The 13,560-nt window shown below is 52.5% G+C and overlaps 1 long non-coding RNA gene across 1 annotated transcript; it reads right to left on the bottom strand.

Annotated features, from left to right (window-relative positions):
• Positions 1-238: 238 nt before the first annotated feature.
• On the bottom strand, positions 239-12,692 carry LOC140617457 (uncharacterized). Its single transcript, XR_012017701.1, has 3 exons — positions 12,594-12,692; positions 1,607-1,936; positions 239-875 (listed from the first exon to the last, which is right to left on the bottom strand). It is a non-coding gene; the product is annotated as an uncharacterized lncRNA (long non-coding RNA).
• Positions 12,693-13,560: the final 868 nt, after the last annotated feature.

Raw genomic sequence — 13,560 nt, forward strand, 5'->3', positions numbered from 1 at the left:
CTGTGCGACCCAAAGCATCCCACGCAGGATGGGAGGCTCAGGAAGCCAAGTAAACGAAGAGCAGTTTGGTTTTCTGAGAGCAAGTGTGTGTGACAAGGGCCTTAGGGGAAGCGCGCTGCCCACTGTGGTTAACGCCCCGTGGGCCCTGCGAGGAGTCGGGGTAACACTGAGAGCCCCAGGCCCCTCCCAGCCCTTCCCCACTCTGGTGGCCCCGATCCACTGCTGACAACCACTGAGGGACATGATGCCTTTGATGTCCCCTCACGGCCTGACCCTGAGGGGCAGCAAAGGGCCTGCGTCGAGCAGAAGTGAGCCCGACGGGGTGTCCACCAGCCCTGGGCGGGGGGTCTCTCCAGGATGGCTTCGTCTAAAGATTTGCTTGACAGTGTTGAGACCAAGGGACACCTGCAGCCACCTAGGAGTACGAGCCCTCCCGCTTTGCCCACGGATCCTGTCAGGGCAGGAAGGTGGCATCTACAGGAGAGCTCTGGGGCAGCGAGCTGGGGTTGGGCAGTGAGACCCGGAAAGCAGGGGCCTGGCGGTGCTCAGGGGCAGCTTCCTGGACATCTTGCCCCTGAAGGAAAGACAGACAGCCTCCCTGCCGCTGTTCTGATGGGTCAGACCACTCACCGATGTCAGTGGTTGGATGGTGGGGGGCCCTTCCCTGTGACTTTGGAGCCGCCCGAGCTGTTGGTGGGAGGATGGAAGGCACCTTCTGGAAACAGCGGCTCAGGTGCTGTTGTTTGCCGGGGACCATCGCAGGACAGGCCGAGAAGAGGAGGCAGCAGGACAGTGAGCCGTGAGCTGTCAGCGCAGGTGGGTGTCTTGAGCACCAGCTCTGTGCCAGGTGAGCCCTGTGGATCCCCACAGCAGCCCTGCACGACCGGAAGATTGGCCGCATTTCACTGGTCAGGAAGCTGGTGCTTCATGAAGACTGTTGTTCTCACTCATGACCCCGGAGGGTGGGTTCACACAACGTGGGACATGGAGTCTGGGCCCCGTCCCCACCCACCCTGGGCCACCCTGGCCTTCAGTGTTGTTGGGCCAGTCGTGGCTGTGGAAAAGACCTCATGAGGTCGGAGCCTTGGCCCCAGCCAGACAAGCTCCCAGCGCATCCAAGGCACCTCGCTGCAGGCCGGCGGCTCGCTCTCTCTCCAGCCCCATCCCTTCTTACAGAGCATCAGGCAGAGACATTGGACCGAAATCAGGGGCTCCTCCGAACGAGTTACAAGTGATGCCAAATAAGTACTAGGCAATGCTCACGTTAGCCAGTGAACAGGCTCCCTGGCCCGTCCCCCACCTGAGTCCCGGGGTGCCCCCACCCCAGGTGCTGAGCTTCGAAGGCCTCTCCCACCTGCACTGACCGAGGCGCAGCAATGCCAGGCTCCCTGAGCACCTGCTCTGTGACCCCGGGCAGCACGAACCCACGTCTACTCCATTCATCTATGGGCACCCGAAGCTCTGGGCCTTCGCGGGGTGTGTGTGCGCAGTGCACGCTCCCTAGGGATGCACACACGGGGATGCTGCTTTCCTGGAGGGGTGGGAGCCCCTGCCACAACCCTGAGGTCAGAGCGAGGCTGCACCCGGCCGTGGCGGATACGATTACCTTTTGTCCTGATGCACAGAACGATTGAATGAATGAGCCCGAGGACTTGCTCCAAAACACGCACATGCCAGGACGCCCCATCCAAAAGGCCTGCCCCAGTCACCTCTTGATGGCTGGATTCTTTCTGAGACCCTCAGTAAGAACTGAAACAGGCCCAGGTGACTTAATAATCCCTGTGCCCTGAGGCAGGCATCCTTTCTCAAGGCGACAGAGAGATGGCCCTGCAGGGGTTCCTGCTCCACACTGAGCCACCGTGGACACGAGACACCCTCTCTGAGCCTCATCTGTGACGGCGACAGCAGCCTCCTCTGTGCAGTGGGACGTGTGGACCTGAGGAAGAGACAAAGAAGGGCTGAGATGTGCCGGCAGTCACATCGACTGTCCAGCCTCCAGAAGAGCACCCTGTGAGCCGGGCTCTGCTGGGTGCTGGGGTCGAGAGACCGAGCAGACTCTGCAGCTCCCCTCCCTGCACACGGGCGCTGGGTGCAGTCCAGAGCACCTGCTCTCAGGGTGCAGACGGAGGGCTGCAGAGAGGGTGAGGAAACACCACCACTGGGGCGACACGGGGCTCATGTCTTGAGAGGCCTTGGTGCCCCAAGGGTCACCTGGAAAAAAAGGGGAGGATTCATGGGAAAAACCAATAGAAAAGACAAAGGGAAGACAAAGGGCAGGGGTTGGAAAGTACAAGAATGTTCTAGAAACTGCATAGTCTAGCTGGACACGGTGTGGACACCGCTGTTATCTCCGGGAACGTGGCACGAGGGTGGCCTGAGGAACGCCAGGAGGGACCAGGGGTGCTCCAGGAGGACATGGTGGCAAAGGCCAAACAGCACAGGGCGTCTGGGAGTCCAGAAAGGGAAGGACTACAGTCCTGGCCATTGATCCTGGTGGGACCTGAGAAAAGCCCGGGTCCCATGTGGTTCAACCTTTTTTTTTTTTTTTTGTATATTTTTTATTGGAGTTCGATTTGCCAACATATAGCATAACACCGAGTGCTCATCCCCGTCAAGTGCCCCCCTCAGTGCCCATCACCCAGTCACCCCAACCCCCTGCCCACCTCCCTTTCCACTACCCCTTGTTGGTTTCCCAGAGTTAGGAGTCTTTGTTTAAAGTCACATTCAAGTTACAAAGGCTGGCTGCTGCGAAAGTTTTCAAGTGCATGAGCGGTGGATTTTTGTCTTTCTCGGCCTCCTGCCTCCTCCTGCTCCCGCCAACACACACAACACACCCGGGCGGAAATACAAGCCAGATTCCCACCAGCACTCCTTAAAATTCTTGGTTGACATCTCTGCCACTCCCCAAAATTCCACACTCACAGCAACTGCTAAAAAACCTTTATTTTTCTTTCTGCTCTTGGAACTCCTCACGGGTCATGTTGTGGCCACGACGCCCCCCACGTCACGCTCTGCTTGCCCCTCTGGTGGCTGCAGGGCCGGGGCCGACAAGCTGCCCCAAGCACATTGCCCTGTGTTGCAGGATCTGAAGGCCCTAAAGCTAGCACAGCGTGGGGACTCCCTTCAAGAAAAAGAATAAAAATACGGACCCAGAGGAAAGTACGGATGAGAAAAAAATGTTTAGAATAGAAAAGAAATCACAACACATTATAACTATTCAAAAGCTGGCAAATGCAATAAGCATAACGAGAGAAAAACGCACCCTTTTTGCTAATTAAGTGCCTAATGATGACTAGGGTTTTGAAGAACTTCCTGCAGAGAGAGCACAGAGATCATCAAGCCTTTCCTCCGCCCAGCTCTGAATTGGCTTCTTCTCTGTCTTAGAGAGCTTGTCACCTGACCGCATCCTGCGCCAGCAGGCTGTGGACACGTCCCCGTGGGGGGCTCTGCACGGCGCTGGCCCGGGTCCACCTGGGGTCCCTCAGCCAGGCCTGCCCCGGGAGCCTGCAGCCGTGGCTCCAACCCTCACAATGGCCTGGAAGCTTTTCCAGATACCCAAGCCTGGTCCCCCCCATGGAGGTGGCTTCCAGGATTTGAACGTCCATGGCTTAAACCATGAACCTTGGGAGCCAAGGGTCCACCAAGGCCAACCTGCTTCCCAGCAGCCAAGAGGAGCATATGAGCTTAGAGACACATCAGCCCTCCGCAGTGTTCATTCACCCCTGCGCGCCCAGGCTGCCAGGGCGGTTTCTCTTGCGTGGCACTGTGGGCCTTGGGGTAGGCATCCATTCTCGTGACCATGGCTCCTGGTGGCCATGGGCTCCCCATGGCCGTGGCTCTAGAGCCTCTACTCCGAAGGGCTTAGGCTGGGGGCAGCCCTCCGACAGGAAGACAGATGAAGGGGCCTGTCTTAAAACTGAATTTTCACAGCAGATACGTGATCATTTAGAGTGGATGATAAACATTAATTTAGGTGACAATTTTCCTAAATGTACTTTTATTCCCTGCTACAGACGCCCCCCCCCGCCCCATCTCACAACGGTTCGCCTTAACGATTTTGAACTTCACAGTGGTGCAAAATCAATACATTTCACTGCACATCGTACTTGGACTTTTGCGTTTGGATCTTGTCCAGGCTAGAGACGTGTGGTTTGACTCTCACTTGGAACGCGTGTCCACGGCAGGTCCGTGGCAGCTGCGTGGTCACGGGGGTTAAGGGCCAACACATGTTGGTCGGGAGGTAACCCCCTGGTCCCTCAGAGAAGATGTACAAGTCGGTTTCCCAAGGCAGCCGTGACACTTGCTGCAGACTGGGCTTAGATGGTAGGACAGTGTTCCAGGTTCTGGAGGCCAGGAGTCCAAGGCCCGGGGGTCGGCAGGGACAAACGTGTTGGCCTTGCTGGGACCCACCGCAGGGTGCCAGGGGAAATGGGAGCTCGAGGGTTGTGCTATAGTCCCTCTAAAACAGACAAGTGGGGCAGCCTGGGTGGCTCAGCGATTTAGCGCCGCCTTCAGCCCAGGGCGTGATCCTGGAGACCCGGGATCGAGTCCCACGTCGGGCTCCCTGCATGGAGCCTGCTTCTCCCTCTGCCTGTGTCTGTCTCTCTCTCTGTGTTTCTCTCATGAATAAATAAATAAAATCTTTGGGAAAAAAAAAAAACAGACAAGTGAAGTCAAGCACACATACCCTTAGACCTTCTTTCCAGGGAGCATGGGAAGGGCAGACGGGAAGGTCACGGCCACCTTGCTGTTCCTGCACCTACCCCACTTGCAAGCCCAGCCCGAGTCCAGGCCCCACAGAGGGGCCCGTGGAGGTGGAGGTGCTGGGTGTCCTCGCTGGGGAAGCATCTCGTGACGGCTGGGGTGCAGCTCCTCGATGCCTGAGGGGTGAGATCTCTGCGGAGAAGCTTCGAAGCAGGTAAATATGCTTTCTCAGACAGGTTCCAGGCTCGCCCCCAGGGATCAGGGTGATAGAGACACACTGGCCTGACCTCCGTGGCCTAAGACAGGTCCTCACGGGTGTTCTGGGAGGGCTCTCTGTGAAGTGCACCTGGTGGGCATCAAAGAGCCTGCCTGCAAGGGCCGAGCGCTCGGCAGGGAGGATCTGCTGGCACACGGAGCAATGGGGGATGTGGGCGGAGAAGGCCCTCGCACAGACCCACCCTCTCGGCCCTGCACCCGCCAGGGCGCCATCACCTCTCCCCTGCGCTGTCTCTGTGTCTGTGTCTCTCTCTGTCTCTGTCTCTGTCTCCCCTCCCTCCCGGTGAGGCCCTCCATCCTCTCGGTAGCTGGTCCTACCACCTGCCACATCATTCCTCCCCTTTCTGAGTCTATCTTTTCATCTGTGAAAATGATGGTAACAAAACCCTATCTGATAGAACTTCTGTGAATATAAACGACAAAATGAGAGAAAGGGGGGAGCCCCTGCTGGCGTGCAGCAGCTACCCAGTGAGGTGTCCAGTACTTTAGAAGAGATTGAGTTAATGTTGTCCGATCTGGAGAAATTTCCCCAGGGTGGGAGTGTTATTTAAAAACAAATATTTTTTTTTTCCTTTTCAAATCCTAGCTTCCCAGTGCTTTTCAAGTGAAAAACGAGCAGAAAGGCCAACCTTTTTGTGTCTTTGGTATCTGGTTACAGACCAGGGGTGGGTAAAGGCCAAGAGAAACCCAGTCTTAGAAGAGGACCGTTCTGGACATGCGCCCCGGGCATCAGCAACTGACATTCCCCTGGACCTTCAACAAAGGGGATCGGGTTCCCACCGTCTCCCCAGCCCCGGACGCGGGCACACAGAGTGTGCATTCATCCCGGCAGCCCTGTGGGGCGCACAGCTCAGGATGGGTGGGCCTGGCTCTGGGCTGACATCAACGTCCGCCTGGAAATGCAGGCATACCTGCCTCGAGGTGCATGTAGACCTTTTATCCAAGACCCAGACCTGCAAATTGGGGAACAGAAAGCTGGCATCGAATCACCCAAGTTTGCGTTAATAGGTGGATCTGCCAGAGATGGGCCTCAGGAGGGTCAGAGCTGAGCTCCTGAGGACACAACGGTCTCCCTGCCTCTCCCAGGGGACTCCGCACGTTTGAAAGAAGGTTCTGGCCAGAATGAACTCTGGATGGGCCACGCTTTTCATCAGGAAACTTCTTTCCAGCCAAGATGGTCTGATTCCGAAGCAGAAAAGGTGGTTGAGAAAGAGCAAAGGGGTCACGCACATTGTTCTGCCAACAGCTCATGAAGGCAGCGGGATCCACCCCAAACCCCTTCAGCTTCCCAAGTGGCAGGACAGGGACAGCCCCCCAGGCCCAGGAGTGGTCCACGGCATGGGCCTGGAGAGGTCCGGGTCAGAACTCCTCCAACCTGCCAGGGCCCGGTCGCTGGCTGGCCCGGCATCGGTTAATGAGAGTCCACTGAGAACAAAGAGTTAACTCTGTAGGCCTGTGGTTTTTAAACTGGAGCATCAGCAGGAAGCTCCAAACAAAACAGATTCTAATTCTCTTTAATGTTACATGCACAGGGGCCACGTTAGGCCCTTTTGAGTTTTCTGTATTTCCAAAGCTGCTGATGAAAAACATCTAAAGCTGAGTCACCCTCACACCAGCCACAAGTTCAGGTTCATTTCAGTCCAGGATCTCACTGGCTGTAGGGTGTTGGATCGGTGTCCTGGTGCTGCCCAAACAAAGGACCACAGCCTGGGTGGCTTAAAACAACACAAACCGATCCCCTCCCAGTTCTGGAGGTCAAAGGTCTGGGTGTGGGCCGGCCGCACTCTCTGGGAGGGGCGCAGGGGAAAGTCCCCTCCCAGCCATCTGCGTTGTTCCTCCATCGCTGGCCTCCTCCTCCGGCTGCCCCACCCCGGGGCCTGCCTGGGTCACCCCGTGGGCGCTCACATGGCATTTCCCCTTCTCATAAGGACTCAGTCACTCTGGATGAGGACCCGCCTAATGGACCTATCCTAACTTGGTTATTCCCGGAAGACCCTAGGAATGAGGCCACTCCCAACATACAGGGCTCAGAACTTGCTCTGCCCCTAGAAATGACAAGCTTGAAGTTTGAGGTATTTTTAACAATAGATGCGCCCTGTGCCTCTTCCTTTGAGGACCACCATCTCCTCAAACTTGCGTGTTCTCTGTTTATTATCTGACTCCTGGTGAATTCAAGTCCCTGGTAAGCACTGAGCAGGCATTTAACAAACAACAGTGGATCACCTTCTGCTTCCCACTGAGCTCAGGGTGCCTTAGCTTGATACTGAGAGCACTCGCTGGAGGTCCAGTCCATTGCCCCAAGCCCCCCGTTCAGCGTCTTTCTCTGGCTCATTCTCTCCCGGAGGACTCTTAGAAGCCAGCGGGAAGCTCTCAGGGCCTTGTGAGCACGCATGGCTCAGGGTTGAGCTGCCTCCCAGGAGCTGGGGAGGTGAGGACACAGGCTGGGTTTAGGACCAGGGGACTGTGTGCAGACGGACAGCTGGGCATCGGGAGCCTGCTTGGGAAGGACAAAGAGTCTGAAAACCCAGTGTTTGCTTTTTGGGGTTGGAAGACCCCGGCCACTGACCACCCTGTTGTCAGATCTGACCACAAAAGGGCCATCATTGGCCACCCTACAGGCTGAGAATTAGTGGGAGGGAGGAAGCCTGGCTTCTGCTCGACCTCAGCACTGAGCAAGAGGAGAAGCCAATAAATATTCATGTGTTCTAATACTGACACAACCTTCATTTGCATGTCACTCATTAGAAATGCTGGTAAAAAACGCTCACCATGTAAAAAAAAAAAGGAAAGGAAAGATTGCTTTAGTTGAAAATAAAGGGATTTGTCTCTGTGGGAGATGAAATATTCACATTAATTTCCAGGATTTTCCTGTGATCCTGTCGAGGTCTCAGATGCTTGCGGCAGCACGAGGCACACATTGCCATTTCAAACAAAGTCAATGTCAAAAATGACACTCTGCATTTTTTCTCTTGAAAGCGAGAGATACAAGAGAGATTAATCTGCAAAAACATTGAATGCAAAAAAAAAATGCAAGCAGTCAATAAATGCAGATGAGAGAATTAAGAGTCATTTTCTCAGGTTGCTATTAAAATAAGCAGAGGGACCCACAGACTGGACACAGTAGGGGTGACCACCTCCCCAGAGTGACAGGAGTGGAAAAGCAGAGACAAAGTTAGGGAGAAGGTAAGTAATCTCATGAATGACTATAGAAAATACTCCCCCCCACCAAGATTGCTGAATATATTCTTCTATTCAAAATAGTGATAAAGACAGAAATAGCCAATCAGATACAGCTGAGAAAATACCCATTTTCCATAGAGCAGCACACATGCAGACGACCTCCCACCAGGCTGTCCTCTGCAGAGGTCCTGCCCTGGGGACGTCCACCCTGAGGCTGGGTGCCCAGCAAACCCCCTCCTTTGGGGTCTCTGAGTGCAATGCTCCGTCAGTGCCTCGTGACTCTCCCTGGTTTATGGATTGGGAGTGGTTTGCTCACAGGTTTCTATTGAAGACGGGTATGTGTGGACATGGCCTAGAAGGCTGGTGGACAGGATGACAGAGATGAGGACAGTGTGGGAAAAGAGGTTGTTATAGATCCAACACGGACGATGGAGAACCCCTGCTTAAAGCACGTTTACGTAGCACCGTCCACAAGTTCTCCGAAGCAATAAAGCCCAGATGGGGGGTCCCTGGGTGGCGCAGCAGTTTGGTGCCTGCCTTTGGCCCAGGGCGCCATCCTGGAGACCCGGGATCGAATCCCACGTCGGGCTCCCGGTGCATGGAGCCTGCTTCTCCCTCTGCCTGTGTCTCTGCCTCTCTCTCTCTCTCTCTGTGACTATCATAAATAAATAAAAATTTAAAAAAAAAATAAAGCCCAGATGGGACCTACGAAGGAGCAAGCTGTATTGTTTGGGAATTTTCATCATTTTAAAAATAACTTAAAAAAAAACCCTGTAAGATTATTTTTTTAATAAAGTATATATGTTTAGATTTGAAAGGGTTCAAGGTTGGTTTTTAAATGAGGTAAGTTTTTTTTTTTTTAAGGTTTTATTTATTTATTCACGAGAGACACACACAGAGAGATAGAGGCAGAGATGTAGGCAGAGGCAGAAGCAGGCTCCATGCAGGGAGCCCGACATGGGACTTGATCCTGGGTCTCCAGGATCACGCCCTGGGCTGAAGGCAGTACTAAACCACTGAGCCACGAGGGCTGCCCTAAACGAGGTAGTTTTAAAGGTTATTTGTAGATCTAAAACTTTGTTTGCATTTAGCACAGACTGTGATTTTACCTACTTCTGACACTGGGTTTTGACAGTATATAATAGATTCTCTGTTCAAAGACACCCCTTGACAGAGTTTGATGAGTGAGGCATTAGTGTTTCAGATCATTTGTCTGAAAGGAGGGGAAAATGTGATTTTGTACATTTGTCTGTTTGGTTTTTGAAGAATGGTTTTCTTGAGGGAGCACAAACCCTGTTACAAGTCTTTGCTTCCTAAGTCAAGACCAAGGGACTGGATTCTTGGAGCTCATCTTAGACTTCACTTCCGTTTCCCTGGGCTCTGCCGACAGGTGAGCGCTGGCACAGACCACAGTCATTGCAGCAGCACAGCCCCTGGCTCTGACCACAGCTGGAACAAGGTTCATCCTGCAGCCTGAAGCCCTCCCCTCAGCTCCCCGGGGTGGGAAAGCATCACTGACAGGTGCCTTCAAACTCGGTCTCTTGCACATCACTCAGGATTTCTTTCTCCAGATCCCAGGACACTCCAGGTGGTGGTGGGCAGGGCACAAAATGCCCCAAACACCACTCACAATGCGTGTCTCTCTCTGGAATTTGATTTCAGACAAATAGTCTGAAAGCATTAATGTCTCACTCATCAACTTCTGCCAATGTGTGGCTCAGAATGGAGAATGCATTACATGCTGTCAAAAAGGCAGTGTTGGAAGCAGATGAAAATCACCCCTATGCTAATGCAAATCAAGTTTTAAATCTACAAATGGGCCCTGCCATGGGGCACTCCCTCCCACCCAGGGCTAGTGCCCTCTGGAAGCACCATTGCCCTCCAGCAAAGTTGAGCAGCAGAGGCCCAGCTACCCAGGGGTTCGTGAGTGTCCAAATCCCCAGGTGAGTCCAGTACAACAGCGGTCCCATGTTACACATGACGCTAAACTGAGGTCACCAGAGTCAGAAACAGTCAAGGCCTCCCCCTGCCAACCTGAGGCGCTGCTCCTGCAGGGGACTGGCAGCCTTGGGCTTAGGCGGTGAGCCGTGTCTCTATGGAATCCACTGTAGCTGGGACGGGAGGCTAGAGTTAAGGGACCCCAGGGCTCCGACACTATGACCTATGAATGGAGATGGAGTCTTAGTCAAAGGGCTCATATGCCCAGAGGTCGGGAGGTTGTCTAACTGCTTATCCAGCAAGGGGTCACTAAATCTGAATGAGATCATCACCATCAGAGTCTCCTTAGACCCTCCCCTTCACAAACGGTTACTGAGAGTTCTTTCACATTTTTCTTAAGAATCAAGGTGTCTTAAAGCATTAATTCATAGTTTAAAGGATCGTTCAGCCAACTCAGCACTTCCATCCAGAGGCATATGACCACGAATGCCAGGTGCCACCCTGGCGATGGAATTTAGCAGCACGGAGCTCCTGAGCCCCAATCCCCTGATGAGTTTCTAATGGGTCGTGGAGCTGGGAGCCTGGGAAGGGTGCAACATTAGGCTGCTTCTGCCTCTAATATGGTGAAGAGAGGGCTCCATTGAAATTCCGACGATTATCCTCTCTTCCTCTAGTGTGTAATCATCTGACGCTTTCAAAGAGTGTCATTACAGGCAATCACTTTCCATTAGTTATTGTTCCCAGTGTCCCTGCAGTACGGCATTACCGCCAGCCCACTTGCTCAGCTCAGCAAGGCAGTGCAAGAAAAGACTCCCTGACTTTCAAGAAAAACTGACAGAAATTGGAGTAAAAGAAAAAAATTCTCTTTCCACATTCCCAAAGCCGAACAGAACCCAGAGTTTAAAACTAATAGACCTTCTTGTGCTGCAAACAAACCACACTGTACCCTCCCTAATGAGGTCTCCCAGAAGATCTCCATAGTGTGTGCATGTGCGCACACAAACATACACACACATGCACATGCAAACACCATACTACTACTACCACCCCTCTCTACTCAGAGAACACACACACATACACAGTAACACCACCGTCACCATCATCACCATCACCATCATCACCACCATCACCATCATCACTATTACCACCGCCTCGGTTTATTTTTTCATTCATTCATTCAGCACGGATTAAATACTTGCTTACGTGCACTGGCCTTCTCCATTCATTCATTCAGCACTAATTAAGTGCTTCCTGCATATATTCGTCATTTTGCCAGGCCTTAGAGAGACAGAAATAAACCATCCATAATCCCTGTTCTTAGGATCTCATAGGCTATAAGAGACACAGAAAATAAACTTTACCTTGCTGTATAAATGCCATCTCTTATGCAAGTTGGACTCTAAAAAGCAGGGTAGGTAACGGAGGTCTAAAAAAAGCTTCGGTGTTTAGATAAGGAATGGTACTGCCTAAGGGAACCAAACCCAGCAAGCTGAGAAACATCCCTCATCACCACCCACCCTCCTCCATGGGTTTTGATGCCTCCACAGAACAGTTGTGGGGGGTGAGGTCTTATCACAGGGAAGGTGCACACGTTGGGATCGGGGCTGGTCCACACGTGTTCCTCAGACGGAGGTGTTTGTAAAGGTGCTACTCTACCGGGGCTGGTCACCAGGTCCCAGGAAGCTTACAGAATCTCCAAGAATAAACAGAATGTAGCTTATGACACATTCCCCCAGGAGCTAATGAGATACTCTAGTCTCACCACATCGTCATGAAATACCAGCCTCCCAACCACACTCAGCCTCCCTGCACAAGCGGTCATGCCTGTAGGAAAGGAAGTTCTGTGGGTTCATTAATCAGACTGTCCCAGAGACAGGTTGGAAATCGATCGGCAGACCAGTCTTCGGTGTTATGAACTTATATGCAGAGTATGTGTTACTCATGCAAACTTTTTAAAAAAAATAGTGTGCCCTTTTTGGTAGTTGGCCAATAGCGTTTCACCTCTTATTGAAAACACAGCACACCCCATGCTCGGCTGTCCTCCTTCAGTCGCATGGGGTCACTGCAAAGTGAAAACCATTGTAAAACTTTCACAGCTGACAGAGAACAGTTTCAAAATACTGTGATGCTCCCAAGTAATGGTCAAGACACAGCAGATGCCAAGAAATTAGAGCTCATCTCTCTAGGTGATTAAACCAAACTCCTGAGATGTTTCCCACACTAAACCCTCAGCACTACGGTGCAAAACCGACATGTTCACATCTTCATGATATGTGGTTGAATGAGAAAAGCCAGTTGTAGAGCGACATGAACTGTCTGAACCTACTGTATAAAACCGTGTGTGTGTGTGTGTGCGTGCGTGCACGCACAGAGGAAGAAACCAGAGTCCCACTCCGGTGCCGGCTGTGTCCCCCACAGGCTGCCCCAGGGTCACGTCCCTGCTGACAGCACCCTGGCCGCTACCCTAGGGAGCAGGGCCTGTGGCTTGGACTCACCTCTGCCATCCTTCTTTCCCTGCCTCCTTCTCAGACCCTGGAACGTGTCCTTAGCGTCACCTACGCTGGGACTGGGCTCCATCATGGCTTACAAACCTCACACTTCAAGTTATTTATAGCTTTTCTATCACAGCCCTAAATAACACAGAAAATTATCACACATCACAGTTATTTGAAGCCACAAAAACGTTCTCTCAGCAGTTTTTATTTGCAGCGAGGCCTTCAGACTCGAAAGCCCATGTCCCGTGTGGGTGCGTCCCTCTGGGGGAGGGCTGGCTTCCTCAGGTCTATTCTCTCTCTCCCTGGTCCCCAGGCATCCCACACTATCGCCCCTCCTGAGGCAGCCTCACAGGTCCCCAAACAAAGAAAATCCCAGGTGCTCAAATCAGAATTACCTCTGGTCACGTAGTATAATTCTATTTCTTCCCAAGTAAACTGCGGGATTCTTCTGACTATAGATACCCCATGCTAACAGTGCCTAAAGCACAAGCATTGCTCCTGTGCTGACAATTATTTTTATTTGAATCGTTTTTCTTTGAGTACTATTAGTGTGTGTTTCCAAATTTAGAGCTACAAAGGGGTCACAGGGGAAAGTCTTCTCCCACCACCATCCCCAGCCACCTAATTTCCTTCTCAGGATGCAACCAGTGGAACCAGCTTCTTCTGTATCTTTCAAGAGATATTTTGGCATAAACAGGTATATTCACATAAATTTGGAAGAACGAGCTGGAAAGTACCCACAGCCTCAAGGTCTGGGAATGACTTTAGTGTGGCATGATCACCGCTGGGCTCACCTGAAGGAGGAAGGGTTAGATCACAGGGACTCAGCTGCTTTGGAAACATGTTGGCAAATTTGAATGAGATATCTTGACAAGGAGCTATGCCTTGGGTGTTTATCTCGTCATGGATAGCAGGGGCACACGGGCCAAACCAAACACACAGCACATTTAGAACTTATGAGGACGTC

The sequence above is a fragment of the Canis lupus genome, chromosome 1, assembly GCF_048164855.1.
Source record: "Canis lupus baileyi chromosome 1, mCanLup2.hap1, whole genome shotgun sequence".
Classification (NCBI taxonomy): Eukaryota; Metazoa; Chordata; class Mammalia; order Carnivora; family Canidae; genus Canis; species Canis lupus.